The 14,304-nt window shown below is 48.0% G+C and overlaps 1 protein-coding gene across 1 annotated transcript in view; it reads right to left on the bottom strand.

The window, feature by feature from the left end:
- Nucleotides 1-229: 229 nt before the first annotated feature.
- The window catches only part of LOC125760359 (uncharacterized), a 102,112-nt gene continuing 88,037 nt past the window's right edge, over nt 230-14,304 (bottom strand). The window contains exon 2 of the mRNA XM_049420324.1: nt 230-303. The gene's annotated coding sequence lies outside the window, so the exon portion shown is untranslated. The remainder of the gene's footprint in view (nt 304-14,304) is intronic.

Here is a 14,304-nt window from a genome sequence, read left to right as displayed (position 1 = left end):
AACCCACATGTGCTCTGAACACGTTTGTTTCACTCTCTCCCATTTTGTTCTGCTATGAATTAGCATTCCAACCCCCCCACCTCTCCTTTCTGATGTGATCCTGTTACATCCTTCCCAAACATAATTTTCAATATGTGGTGGCTCTTCCAAGTCTCTAAGGTGTGTTTCTGTAACTGCATAAACACCTATCTGTTCCTTGTTTAACTGTCCCTCAATTTCTAACCATTTTGCCTTTTTTCTGCCACCCTGCATGTTAATGTAACTAATTGCAACACGCGCCTTCTCCCTTCTTTTACCTTTTGTCTGTTTTTTCGCTATACTACCTGTCAAAGAGTCCCCCTGGTTGTTTTCCTCATTACAAGCTACCATGGGCACCGAAGGGCCCGCGTGCCCCCCAAAAAAGCTACTGCGCGTCCTGCAAGACGCCAACCCACCTCATGACCAAGCCTCCTATCGAAGTGTATTCCGTCTCTTCGAAAACCACCCCACCTGTGCACCTCTCTGTTTATTTCCACTACCTCAATGCCTTTCTCTCTACTCATCTGCCATATCTCTTTGTTTGCGTCGACAACCGCTCTTTGCAGGTTGCCGTCACGCACCGGTACCTCCGGTATTGTGCATACCACTATCTGCACCTGAGGGGAAATGGCGCGCATGTCATCGACCCCTTTCGCCAATGTGGTCCCTAGTTCGGCTGATTCGTTACTCAAGCCGACGCTGAGCCCTCTAGTGCCTCTAGCGGGAAATCAACATAGGAGGATCAAACAAACGCGCCATGTGCGCCATAAGTACAAACTTCCAAGTTACCAATACATCTATAAATACACGGTCCGATAAGCGCAGTTGTGTGGCTGCTAAATCGGCGCCTCATGGTTGAGCGTGTACATTGAAACTTTCTGAGGCTATAAAAAGTGCAGTCTGCTGCAGGCTTCCTCAGTATGCTAGGGCACTCAGCACGAAATGTTGGACACAGCAAAAATTATATTTTAATTCACTTCCCAAATGATCCTTCTCGCAATCGAGACCCATCGCTATATAACCGTCATCCACCTCGCGTACTTTCCTCGCGTTATCACTATGGTCCCTTGAATACTCCATTATCACCGGGGTCCCAACACTTCCCGGTCACGAACGGCGCGCGCGTTATCAGCGTGACATAGCATTCTTGACAGGAAAGTGACGAGAGCTGGGCTGAGCCGGGTTTTCAAGAAAGGAAACGCGAGCAAGCCAGATGGCGATTATCGTTGCGTGGCAGAAATGCTCCCCAAATACTCGATTTGTTTCTTAGGGTAGTTGTGTGGCAGAAATACTCCCCAAATACTTGGGTTCTTTTTTTCTTAGAGAGTAGCGCGACTGACACACAAGTGTAGGGAACGTAACGACAGTTCTGGCGACGTCACACGACATTTCACTTCGTTCGATGGCACATCTATAACTAACACCGTTACCATAGGCTCGTTCCAATAACATATAGCCTCCTATGAGTATAAATGAAGCTATATGCCACTGATCACGCGGGTCGAGCGTCTCTCCTATCGCTTGCAAAGTCCGGAATGTAGCGGTGTTTGAAAAGACATCGCTACAATGTAGCGGCCAAGGCGAACAATGAAAACGGAACGACGCGCTTAGGTGGTTTGAGGTTTGTATAAAGTGTAAGGCGTGACGACGACGACGGACAAAAGGGAGAGTACACACACACGGAACGCTTGTGTGTGTGTACTCTCCCTTTTGTCCGTTGTCGTCGTACGCTTCAAATATGCTGAACCAACACGCCCAGTCTACCATAATTCTTACATCGAATAAGAGGTCTTACGATTCTACGTCGGTGTCTGCCACACGGTTTGCTGTTCTTGCTTGCAGGTAGTCGTGGACTCGCAGTACACCCAGAGGAAGAAGGCTCGAGCAAAAAGAAAAAAAAAAGAGGGACAGAAAAGCGTCCTGTTCTTGTTCTCGGTGATGGATCATTTGCTTACCTGCCGTCGATTCATTAGGCATAGAAAAAAGCATTTCGAAATGTTATTCAGAAACTTAAGAATTAATCTGAATTCTCAAAATATTCTTTCCCTTGGGGCGTCTCCTCTTGGCGTCAGCAACAGGAACGTCTGCTCAGCCCTATGCGAATTTCTCGGTGAGACACGAAGAATTCCCTGTTAACTTATTCCTCCAGACTTCCTTTCATTCCTTCGTTCATTGTTTCTCATATTGTGGTATTATTCTGCTCCTTATTCCATATCGACTAGTCATTCTTAAAATTTCGTTTATTCCTTCGGCAATTGATTTATTCCTCACTTTTTATATATATATATATATATATATATATATATATATATATATATATATATATATATATATATATATATATATATAAAATAATAATTAAATTAACCACCGGTTTCATGGCCGATCCTCCGTAGTGGGTAAGAGCCAACAAACGGGAACAAGCAAGCAAGCAAGCTCGCACCCGCTACGCGTCGGACCGGCTGGTTGGTTGGTTTCTAGAGGAATGGCTCTCAACCCACTACGGGCCGTGATTTTAGAATCCTTTTCTTAATGCGAAAGCTTTAGAAGCCCCATCAAACACGAAAATTGACCGTCGGCGTAAACACGGGTGATGCAAAAAGTCATCACGTAATGAAGTCACCATATGACGTCATCACGACGTCAAAGATCACCAGAATTTCCCCGGGATGAATATAGAACAGTAAAGCTATACAAAACGAAATTATCGCCATGATCACTTTGTTTACTTCCTTAAAAAAAAAGCGTAGCTTGCACTGGAAACGCAATGCTAAAGGCAGCGGAGCTGATGGGTCCTTAGGTAGCACTGGCTGTTGCTGTTTCGCTAAGCTTTGTCAATTTTCTCTCTTTTTTCCTCTATTTCTTTCTTTTTCTCGCTTCTCTCTGTTTTTGTGTCTTCTTTAACTCTTTTAATTTCTATTTCTTTCTTTGTCTTTCTGTTTTATCGCTTCCTCTTTCTTTCTATCTCTTTCTCTCTCTTTCTTTGATTCTCTTTCTCTACTTTTTCTTTCTGCCTTTCGTTCTTTCTATTTCTCTCTATTGTATGTTCTACTCTCTACCCTCCTCCTTTCCCATCTCATCCCCCCCCTTCCCCCCCCCCCCCCCCCCGAGAGCAAACATAGTCAAAACACAATGCGTAAGTTCCCTGCCCCCCTGAAGGAACTCTCTTGTGATGAGTGCCCCCCTTCCTTCAGTAAAAAAATCCTGGCGCCACCCCTATTCCTTATTGGCGCATCTTCAAGTGCGGACGATTCCGAAACCACCTAAGCGCGTCGTTCCGTTTTCATTGTTCGCCTACACTACGCTACACACGGCTAAGCTACGCTCTGCTAGCGTGCCTGGATAGCCGAGTGGTTAAGACGCTCGCCTTCGGAGCGTGGCTGCGCGGGTTCGAATCTCGCCTCGCGAAGAAATATTTTCCCCCAGAATTTCTTTCTCTTTCTTTCTTTCTCTCTCTCTCTCTACTCGTTGTCTCGCTCATCAGAGTTATTCCATCCCCCGCCGGAAAATCGGCGCACGTGTTCCGGAAGCGAAGCAGGAGGTGAAGATGACGGAGAGAGCGCGTGCCCCTTGATGATGATGATAGTTTACTGTCCAGACCGGACAGGTTACGCTCGGCATAAACAGCTCCGCTGTTAAAACATAGAAGGAGATGCTGTGTAGCCTATCTGTAGTTGTTGCCCCAAATGACAGAATTACTGTAATACCTTGAGAAGCCATTTTCCTGTCGCCGTTGTCCATATAGAGCACGTCGCTCACGACCACTAAGGCGGGCTGGCCGAGATATGGGTGGAATATTCCGAAAACAAGATATGATCTCAAGCAACAACAACAACAGCATAATAATAATAATAATAATAATAATAATAATAATAATAATAATAATAATAATAATAATAATAATAATAATAATAATAATAATATATTTGGGGAGATCGGCTGAAACGACACTGAAAACTCAAGACTGTCACAGATATGAAGTCGGTGTATACACAGTGCCTAATCTCACCACTTGCTCGGCGTCGTCGTCGGTGCCGGAACTCGAGTCCGCCGGCGAGGTGTTCGACTGAACCGGTTCTGACTGGTCGTGAACCATGTCGCTGCCATGCCGATTCTCCTGGGCCGTTGCGACCATCACTCCGAGCATGGTCGCTGAACCGATCGCTGTACTCTTTACCCGCCACACCTGCGCAAGGCGTAAACTCGCCACTAAAACTCCGTTCTCAGTAGATACTGCGTCCACGTGTGGTCTACCGCAAGTGTCCACTAAATGCATGGACTGTGCGTCTCAGAGTGCACTGAGAGATCGAAACTTGGGTTCACTACTGGTGCCGGCACGCTCGCTATCAAGATTTAGCCAATCGGAGCGCATTGAAATGGACAGCTTATACTTCGTGGACACTTACAGAATACCACCCAACACTCCCTGCATAAAGATCTTACTTGACGTCACGGACGCAGATTGTCACCGCGGTGGCACGTAGAGATAGCTGCCACGGTGACGTGAGGACACATTATGTTCGCGCGTACGTCGCCTTGCGATGGACGGTGGTGGTTTCATTGCGACAGCAATTACAGGGACGCTCCGAGCGAAATGTGAGCCGTCGGCGTCGCCGTGTTGGTCTGTAAAAAGGTCCAAGTGCGACTAGATCGTATCGCACTTCCTGGGTGCGGCACGCTGTGGAACAATGATAGTCCGGGGAGTAGCCAGAATCTTTTTTCGAGGGGGGGGGGGGGATTCAACCACTCTTTATGTATGTTTGTGCGTGCGTGATTATATGCACATGCAAATTTGAAAAAAAAAATTGTCGCTCTTGTGTATCGATTGTGAAGTTCTAACTCCTGCGCTAAATGCAGCTTCTGCAAAACCCGGGGAAGTGCGTAGCACGGGCACCCAGCGATTCCCGTTGGTAATTTCCAGTGCTCCGTTGACCGAACTGTCTAAACGTCTGTGTTTGAGGTAAGCATGTAGGGTATCGCCGGCACGAGTATAATCTTGTTAGGGAGATTCGCAAACTCGGTGTGCAACATGCGCGTTACTTTTTGCTTCGCATTATCCGCTTCCTGCTTGTTACGGCAGTTGAGATAGGTGTCGTCTGCAGCGAGTTCCGTAAGGTTGTTTTTTCCTTCAGATGTAGCGACGAACGCGCCGGAGAAGCACCGGTGGGAGGAGTAATCACGCGCTTGGCGAGTGGGTGGCGCCCTCGCTTGCACGGCGCGGGTGTCAGAAGCACTTTTCCAAAGCGTCTTTAACGATTTTAGGTTAATTATTGCGATTACTTCTGGGTTATTTCTGTTAAATATATTACTTTAGACCTTGTTCTTTTATTTTAACCCGGTTTTGAGCATTGCTAGTATTGTTTTATGCCTGTATTGGCCACTTGATTTTGAGCGTGACCACGCGACATGAAACACTGGACGACAAGCCTGGCCCCTGCCCATAGTGCCACGCACTTAACATTTTGGGGGAGAGGGGCGTTCTAACCCCGTTGCGCTACGCCAATAGTGAGAAAACATGCGAATGAGCGCAGTCCACTCGTGTGAGGTAAGGGAGAGACACCGATGGCGCCCACGCAAGGGGACAAGAGAGGGGGCAAGCGAGAGAGGAGGAAGGGTGTGGAATGTGCGTCTCTACTTTAGTCAGCTCGGCATGGTGAGGTCAGAGTCGTAAAAGGCGGAACCTTCCGTGCTGCAAAGGTCGTAAAAGGTCATAGTTTCTTGATAGAACGGTGGCTTGGGCTAGTCCGTGATTTAGCATCGACATGTTTACATAGCGCAAAATGAACGAGGTCAGATGAGTGTTGTGTCCTCTCATCTGTCCTCGTTCATTTTGCCCTGTGCAAGAATGTCGATGTCACAGTTTCACCGCAAGGGCGAAGGATTGAATGCAGTAGCAACAAATTGTCATGATATATGAAGTAAGTCTAGCAGCTAACTCCTTTAATATCTGATCTGGCGTAACACTACAAAACGCTGGCGTAAGGTAATACGGCCGCTCCACTGAGCGAAGCGGTTTTCGTGCTGTCTGTCGCTTCAACGCGAAGTAAGCGGTGAGGGCACAGTACGTACAAGGGTATAGGAGCCGTCTACTGATGCCTGTCGACACAGCGCGCGCGACCGTGCCTTTATGATCGAAGTTCGCAGTTGCTACCCGAGCGACGCAGCCCCTTCACCGGCACCCCTTCATGCTCCTTCACCTAATGGAGCCGGCCGGTGTGTTTCATTTCCGTTTGAGCCCACGCCCGTCTGCAGCCTTCACATTTGCTATCGCCTGCATATAGAATGCACGACGCGCAGGGCGATGATATTGATTTGGTCTTTATGCGGAACATGACGGCGACGGCCACAATGCGCCTCGAGTGTCTATATGTTAGGTATCGCAATAAAACGACCTGAGTGCCCTGTCGTGTGAGTAACAAACGGCAGTTCCGAAAACTGATCTGCGTGGCGGTCAAAATTAATTGTTTCGATGCCGACTAGAGTAGTTGTGTACGAAATGTCTTTTTTTATTCTTTGTGACATAATGCGCAAAAGTTCTCAGCGCATGGCTTGTAAAGTACGCAGTGCAGAATTGCACCGGACTCGATTGGTTGGTACATCATTAGGACGGGAACAAACGAAACCCAAATAGACAGAACATTTCGAGTGGGTCTCTTCGGAGCGAGAATAAAGGACAGGACAAAATATGACGCTCATGGACACACACATAGCGCCCTGTGTGTCTACGTGTGACTTAACTCTTTTGTCCTCTATACTTTATTGGAGCTGTATACGAGGAAACCCACTCAAGATGTGTTACCCAGCAGCGCATCCCATGGCGAGAGAACGGCATACTTGTAGGGGCAACCGCGCCATCCTATTTTCACGACTGTATACATTACCGTTACTTGCTGCGGCAACTGCACCATCCTCCTTTCTTTATGCTGTAATAATGCACTGCTGTACATACATTTACCTGCACAAGATTCCGTACATTCCAATTGATGGACCGTAACGGACGCGGACGCGGTTTTGCACGGGAAGTAGCCCTATAATTCTTACGCATCCAAGAAACATTGACAAAAACGTCATGAACCACAAAGCACGCGACGTTCACTGCACGTGCACGAAGTCGTACAGTGCCCCGTGCAAAGAATTAACCATCACTATTCACGCGCACGTTTTCTTGCAGTGTCACAGCGCACGTATCAATAAACTTCGGTAAGTCAGACGCTTCTGATATCGCAAATCCACGGCGTTTAAAAGCACGGTCGATTGCATCGAAGCATGCGGTTCGGTTACGGGGGGGAAAACGCGGGCGAATTATAAACTTGCAAACGCTCCATTTTTCATTAATCGCTTTGCAACGAACACACGTGTTTGCAACTGAGCATGCAAGTTTGAACAATGATGCATGATAAAATGAGAAAAAACTAGGCGTTTTCGTACCTTGTGTCGCTGTTTTCGGTGCTGGCGAAACACGACAACGAACGCCGAACCGAACGCAACCGTTGTATGAATGCGTTTGATCAGCGTCAGCGGTTTAATTGAGGCGAGAAACGGAAGATGAAAGAAAAGTAGGGCGAGGGCGGCGAGGCGGTAATTACGTCACACAACCATATTTGAACAGTCCATAAAGCTGGTAGTCTCGGAGGTCGTGGTTCAACCCATAGAGTTTCCTAAAATTAACTAGAGCGGACTGTGGCTCTGCGATCGTTCAGCCACCATGGGAATGATGGGTAGTACACGGATTTGCCTAGTCTTCGTGCTTGCGGGCTTCGAACGCACTTGTGGCTTTGTTTATTGTTGTGTTTCGGTTTTCTTTCGGATACAAGAATGGACCGTTGTGAACTTCGTGACCAGATTTGAATTGGTGAGCCTCAAAAGGTTAAAGTGGTGAAGTGGAACTGCTGACTTTTGCTGAACTTCGTTTTGCGACAAAGCGGATGAAGCCGACGCGGAGCCAAACGGAGCCGAAAGAACGAAGTTTAGACAAATTTGTGTACTACTACAGTGGCTAGAATAGGGAAGTGTGAAGACCGCGCCGCCTGCGCTGACGCTCTCCTCCGATGCCTCGACCGGCGCTGTCTAGGTGGCGCTGGTTGTAGCTTACACGTCGCTCGCTCGGCTCGCTGCAGCGAAGCTGCCATGTCAAGGCTGATTTGTGGCTCATATGGTTTTGTTTGCGGCGTAAATTTTTATTAGTGTCTCTACTATAATGCAGGGCGTAAGTGCCTCATAAAGAAATGAAATTTGCGGCAGATATTATCAAACATTACCACCGTATGGTATGACCGTACGCACAGTATCATAAGTGAAGCTTTACATCGTTCGCAAACATCGCGGCCAGCTAAGCTTGCCACTGCTTGCGATCGTTCCTTGATGCTGAGAAATGTAACTGATTAACATTTTGGGGGGATTGCCATTTCATAAGGTTATAAGCAACCTCAAGAAGCACGAAAAAAGAATGCTACTATGACATTGATATCAATTTTCTTCATGTTGTTATACAGTATACCTAACATTTTGCATGAGATAGTTTTCAAGAACTCAAGTATTCTTGCGTATTCACAGTGGAAATATTTTTCAATTAACAACTGCACAGAAAATCGGAGAGCATTTTACTCTTCTTACACATTTTATTTAAAGTTGGGCGAATCAAAGTAGGGAAGAAAGCTAGCACATTACAGGTAGATGCACATAACATAGCCCTTCGAAACTTGAAGTGCTTTGATCTTTCTCTTGCAGAACTTCTCTGTTTGTTTGGAGATTTCGTGAAGAAGTGAAGCCGTGTGAGAACAAAAAACTTGATTATGTTGCTCGTCAGATCTTGCTTGTGTGCGTCGGGGGGTTGGGGGGTTCAACCCCCCCCCCCCCCGAAATTTTTCAGTTTTGCTTGCGTATATAGGCACGCACACATACAAACGCACGCACAAACATACATAAAGTATGGTTGGAGCCCCCCCCCCCCCCGAAAAAAATTTTTGGCTACGCCCCTGGTCCCTTTAGAGCTTATTATAACTGAACCACGATGTGAATGTGTCCTCCAGTGCCTCCACAAATGAAAATAGTTCAGGTGACAAGTACAAAAGCCCTCCAACATCACAGAATGCTGTGAATGACGCAAGATCCTTATCTGCGTTCTCGAGGGATTTGAGCACCTGCTCAAAACAGTCCTGGCATTTCGTTGCATAAGTTTCCTCCGTGCCACATAGCCGGCCAAATAGTACACCAGTCTTCCGCCACTGACTTGCACAGGATACACATGGTCAGAGAGGAGAGTCGATGCCTGTAGTACACTTGAATCTTCGTCCAGGTTTCCAGTGTCCAGTAAATTGTCAACATGGATGGCCACTTGATCAGTTCCAACTAATGACGTAAGTGTGTCACCTGCACAGTTGCACGTGTCTGGTGCTTTTACCAAATTGCAAAAGCTAAGGGAATTCACGGCAGTAAGGAACTGGGTCGATGTGGGATGATCATTGCACCCGGATAACTGACGAATCATCCCGAATAGCTTTTCGATTGGATCTCGGGGATTGGAACGGCAGCATTCTTTTCCAAAGGCTCGCCTGCTCTTGGTATATTACGCTGCCACTGCTGGAACAAATGGTCGTCTTCGGGACTCCAAACAATGAAAGCTTCTGCTTGCACGATTTGTACCCAGTTGAGCATCTGGGCACAAAACAGTGGCTCTGACGTCTGCTCATGGCACACACTCCGCAAAAGACATAACGTAAACACGACAAGGCTGTCCGACCAGCAAATGTAGCACGAAAGAACAGCGTAAACAGGCGAAAGAATCACGTCTAACCGGCGAGTTCCAGCATTGAACAACGTGCGCAGCCTGAGAGCCTGACGTGTATACGACAGCGCGCGCCACCTAGCGGAAACGTCGCAAGGCGGCGTCACTACCTCCCATTGCAGCCGCTTGGCGGTGATCACACTTCTAGTATTCTAGCCACTGTAGTACTAATGATCTGTTTATTTACCTAAGGACAAATATTTTACTAATTATCTATTTAATCAGCTAACGACACATATTTTACTAATTATCTATTTAATCACCTAACGACACATATTTTACTAATTATCTATGTAATCACCTAACGATGCTCAGTGTAGCAATTATTGAAGTTCTTCTCACAAACGACAGCCGCCGGAGTTAGTCTTCGATTTGTGCTCTTTATATTATTCTCCCACTCGGCTAAACTTAATTAAATCTCTGCGTCCACAGGAGCGCTGAATAATGAGAACCGCTCATTGTTTGAGCGGTAGCCACTCGTACAATATGGGACAAAACAGGTGCTGTATTTACGCCTCGTTTTCTCCGACCACATCGCGGTTCTGTGAACAGAAACAAGTGCGAAGCGCGCGAACAGAAAAGAAACCTAGCAATGACACGCGGACACACCATAAGCTACTCGCTCGAAAGCGACAACGCCCCACAAGTTTACAGCAACGGAATATTTCTTAACTCCGTGATCACAACCGACTACGCTTACGAACGGGCACGGCCGCTACATGAAAAAAAAGAAACGCGGCCGTGGAACGGGCATCCGCAGCGCAATTCAGCGACGCGCGTGCAACGCGCATGCATTCCCATGCTGGCTGAAGCGTCATGCGTTGCAGCTCCCATAGACACTAGCGCCAGAGTTCCCTCTAGTAAGTATTGTAGGAAACTCTATGGTTCAACCCATGACCTCTGAGACGCGTCTGCGCTGCCGTAGCTTGCAAGAAATTTTTAATATTTCTGCGCCCTCTTAAATATTTTCTTCCTTTATGGCAAAAACTACGGAGGAAATGTTTCCACTTCGGAAAATGCTATGTTTCAACGTGATTATAACTGCTGGACGCGAACGCCGATTACGTCATCATAACTGATTTGGCCGCCCAGACTTCTCCTCTTTGCTGAACACAATTCAAGAAATGAAGAAAACATCATGGAAAACATTTTAAAAGACGTGACTGGCGTGCGCGTGCATTGTGTTGAACGCAGTATCGCAGGAAGAACGCAGTATCGTGTCAATCGGGCTGTCGGTATCAACACATCAGATATATTTTTGTAGATGATCGTTTGCCCTTTTTTTCGTAACAATGGCAGTAACGTACTGCAATAGCAGAAACATTCCTGGGAGATAATGAAGAACGAGGTGCGCGTAGTTTTATTCAAGGCACGCAAATTTTCGCATGCTCATAGATTTCGGTTTTCAGAACACCAGTTTCTGTTTCGCCAAGCCCCAGGGGTGCTATCGCGGAGCGATGGCTTATTCTGTACTATTCTTGCCATCCACCACTCGAGGCTGGCTGATCCTGCTGATAACGCGGACGGAGCGTCACTTTGACCACTGGCCAAGCGCGAAAATCGCGAAAAACATTTGCATCCGAAAAGATATCGTTCCGCGATGGCACGCCGGCGGCGAACGCTCGCAGTCTCTCTTTCCAGTGCGTTTGTCTTTTGAATTTTTGTTTTTTCCATATATATTACTCATCGTAATTTGATATTCGTGCTTTTTGTCGAAGGGGGGGGGGGGTTACCTTGTGCGCATGATCAAGACGGATTGAGGTGTTTAACTTACCTCTGCCGTAAAGCAGCTGCCTTCGATAATTACGTTCTGGGTAGCAAACTGGACCTATAGTTTAGTATAACCTCCCTGCCTTTCCTACATTTTCTCTCTCTCTCTCTTTCTCAGCGTTAGGATTGGCCGGAAATTATGAAGTGCTGGAAAGATATGCGATTGAGCGAAGGATGAGTTCCTGTATTAAAGTGATGAAAAATTCGTGAACATGGGGCGTCGCGGGAGCTGTACGTACGTTTCTACTAGCGGACTTGTCTTCAAGGCTGCAACTGAAGACATGCAAGCCCGCTTGTCGAAACGTCGCCTCCAGCGACACCGTACGTGTTCACGAATTTTTCATCTCTTTAAACTTCCATCTTCCCCTAAACATCTGCATTTTTTGTAATCAAACGAGGGTGTGTTAAACGTAGGAGTCGCGACAACTGGGCACCGGTTTTACTACGACAAGGACTAACTATCAGCACAGGTAGCGATCGCTCGTCGTCGTCCTTGTCTTCTCCCTAGGGCAAGCCGCATGTCCACTACCTTCATTACAATCACTCCCGGGCAATAAGGGAGCCATCCTGGCGACCTAAGGGCTAGCGCACACAAGGGGATCGTAGTACTTCTTGAGCCTCGAAACGTGCACAATTTCTTGTCCGCGGCGACGCTTGTCTGAAGACACGTCGAGCGGCTCCACGAGGTAATTGACTGCAGACGTTTGTTGCAGTACCCGATAAGGGCCGCAGTACTTCGACGATAGCTTGTGGGAGAGTCCCGCAGGAGTAGGCGGAACCCACAACCATACCAGTGTGCCGGGATCAAAGTATGTCGCAGTAGTCGATTCATCGTGGCGATGTTTCTGACGACTTTGGTCGTGCGATGTGAATGAACGAGCAAGTTGGCGACATTCTTCGGCATATGCGGCTGATCTTGAAACGGTTGTGAACTCGGAGGAGTCAGGCCGGTACGGAAGAATTGTATCCATTGTGGAAGAAGGTTCACGTCCATAAAGAAGAAAGAAAGGTGAGAATCCGGTGGTGCTTTGTGTTGCCGTGTTGTATGCATACGTGACGAAAGGTAGTATGCTGTCCCAATTGGTGTGGTCCGATGAAGCGTACATGGACAACATATCGCCAAGGGTGCGGTTGAAACGCTCCGTCATCCCATTAGTTTGGGGATGATACGCCGTGGTAGTGCGGTGTATGATGCGACACTGCTTCAGCAAGGCTGTAATAGCATCGGACAGAAAAACACGGCCGCGGTCGCTGAGTAATTCTCGAGGCGCTCCATGCCTTAAGACAATGTTCCGGAGTATGAAGCCAGCGACGTCTTTTGCGGTAGCAGAAATTAGCGCTGATGTTTCAGTATACCGCGTCAAGTGATCGATGGCTACTATAACCCAGCGGTTGCCGCTCGGAGTGTAAGGAAGGGGGCCGTATAAGTCAATGCCCACGCGATCAAAAGGTCGGGCTGGACACGGTAGCGGTTGTAACGTGCCGGCGATATGTTGAGGTGGCGTCTTGCGTCGTTGGCACGTAGGGCACGACCGGATGTACTGGCGAACGAAACGGTACATACCGCGCCAGTAGTACCGAAGGTGCAGGCGTGTGTATGTCTTTAAGACACCAGCGTGACCGCATTGTGGATCATCGTGAACCGTGGCGCAGATGTCGGAGCGGAGTTGCCGAGGAATAACAAGCAGCCACTTTCGGCCAATCGAGTTGTAGCTGCGGCGGTAGAGCAGGTTATCTCGAACGGCGAAGTGTTGGGCTTGGCGCCGAAGCGTCCGAGAGACAGGAGAAGGCGTCTTTTTCGAGAGGAAGTCGAGAAGCGAGGTGATCCAGGGGTCTTTACGTTGCTCGGAAGGCATGTCGGAAATGTTGATGGCAAAGGCACCGCCCACGGAAATAGATGAGCAGACGGGCTCCGCAAGCAAAGGTGAGCGGGATAGGGCATCCGCATCAGAATGCTTCCGACCAGAACGGTAAATAACACGGATGTCGAATTCTTGCAGGCGCAATGCCCAGCGAGCGAGCCGACCATTCGGATCTTTTAGCGAAGATAGCCAGCATAGGGCATGATGATCGGTCACAATGTCAAAGGGACGTCCGTACAGGTATGGGCGAAATTTTCCAATTGCCCATATAATGGCGAGACACTCTTTTTCTGTCACTGAGTAGTTTTTCTCAGCTTTCGTGAGCGTGCGGCTGGCGTAAGCAACGACGTACTCTTCAAAGCCACCTTTGCGTTGGGCAAGTACGGCACCAAGCCCGACGCCACTAGCGTCCGTGTGAAGCTCTGTTGGTGCTGACGGATCGAAATGTCGTAGTATTGGCGGGGCAGTGAGAAGGCGCCGAAGTTGTTGAAATGCATCGTCGCACGCCGTTGACCAGGCTGACAGATCAGAACTGCCGGCGAGAAGGTTGGTCAAAGGGGCCATGATTGAAGCAAAGTCACGGATGAAGCGTCGGAAATAAGAGCACAAACCAATGAAGCTTCGAAGCTCTTTAACGGTGGTCGGTTTCGGGAACGCGGCAACGGCACTAAGTTTCGCAGGGTCCGGAAGGACACCGTCTTTTGAAACCACGTGACCGAGGATGGTAAGCTTGCGGGCAGCGAAGTGGCATTTCTTCAAATTAAGTTGAAGACCCGCCGTGGCGAGGCACGTCAGGACTTGCTCGAGGCGAGTAAGATGGGACGCGAAGTCGGTTGAAAATACCACAATGTCGTCTAAGTAGCAAAGACA

This window comes from Rhipicephalus sanguineus, chromosome 11, assembly GCF_013339695.2.
Source record: "Rhipicephalus sanguineus isolate Rsan-2018 chromosome 11, BIME_Rsan_1.4, whole genome shotgun sequence".
Classification (NCBI taxonomy): Eukaryota; Metazoa; Arthropoda; class Arachnida; order Ixodida; family Ixodidae; genus Rhipicephalus; species Rhipicephalus sanguineus.
This window is presented reverse-complemented; position numbering and strand designations above follow the sequence as displayed.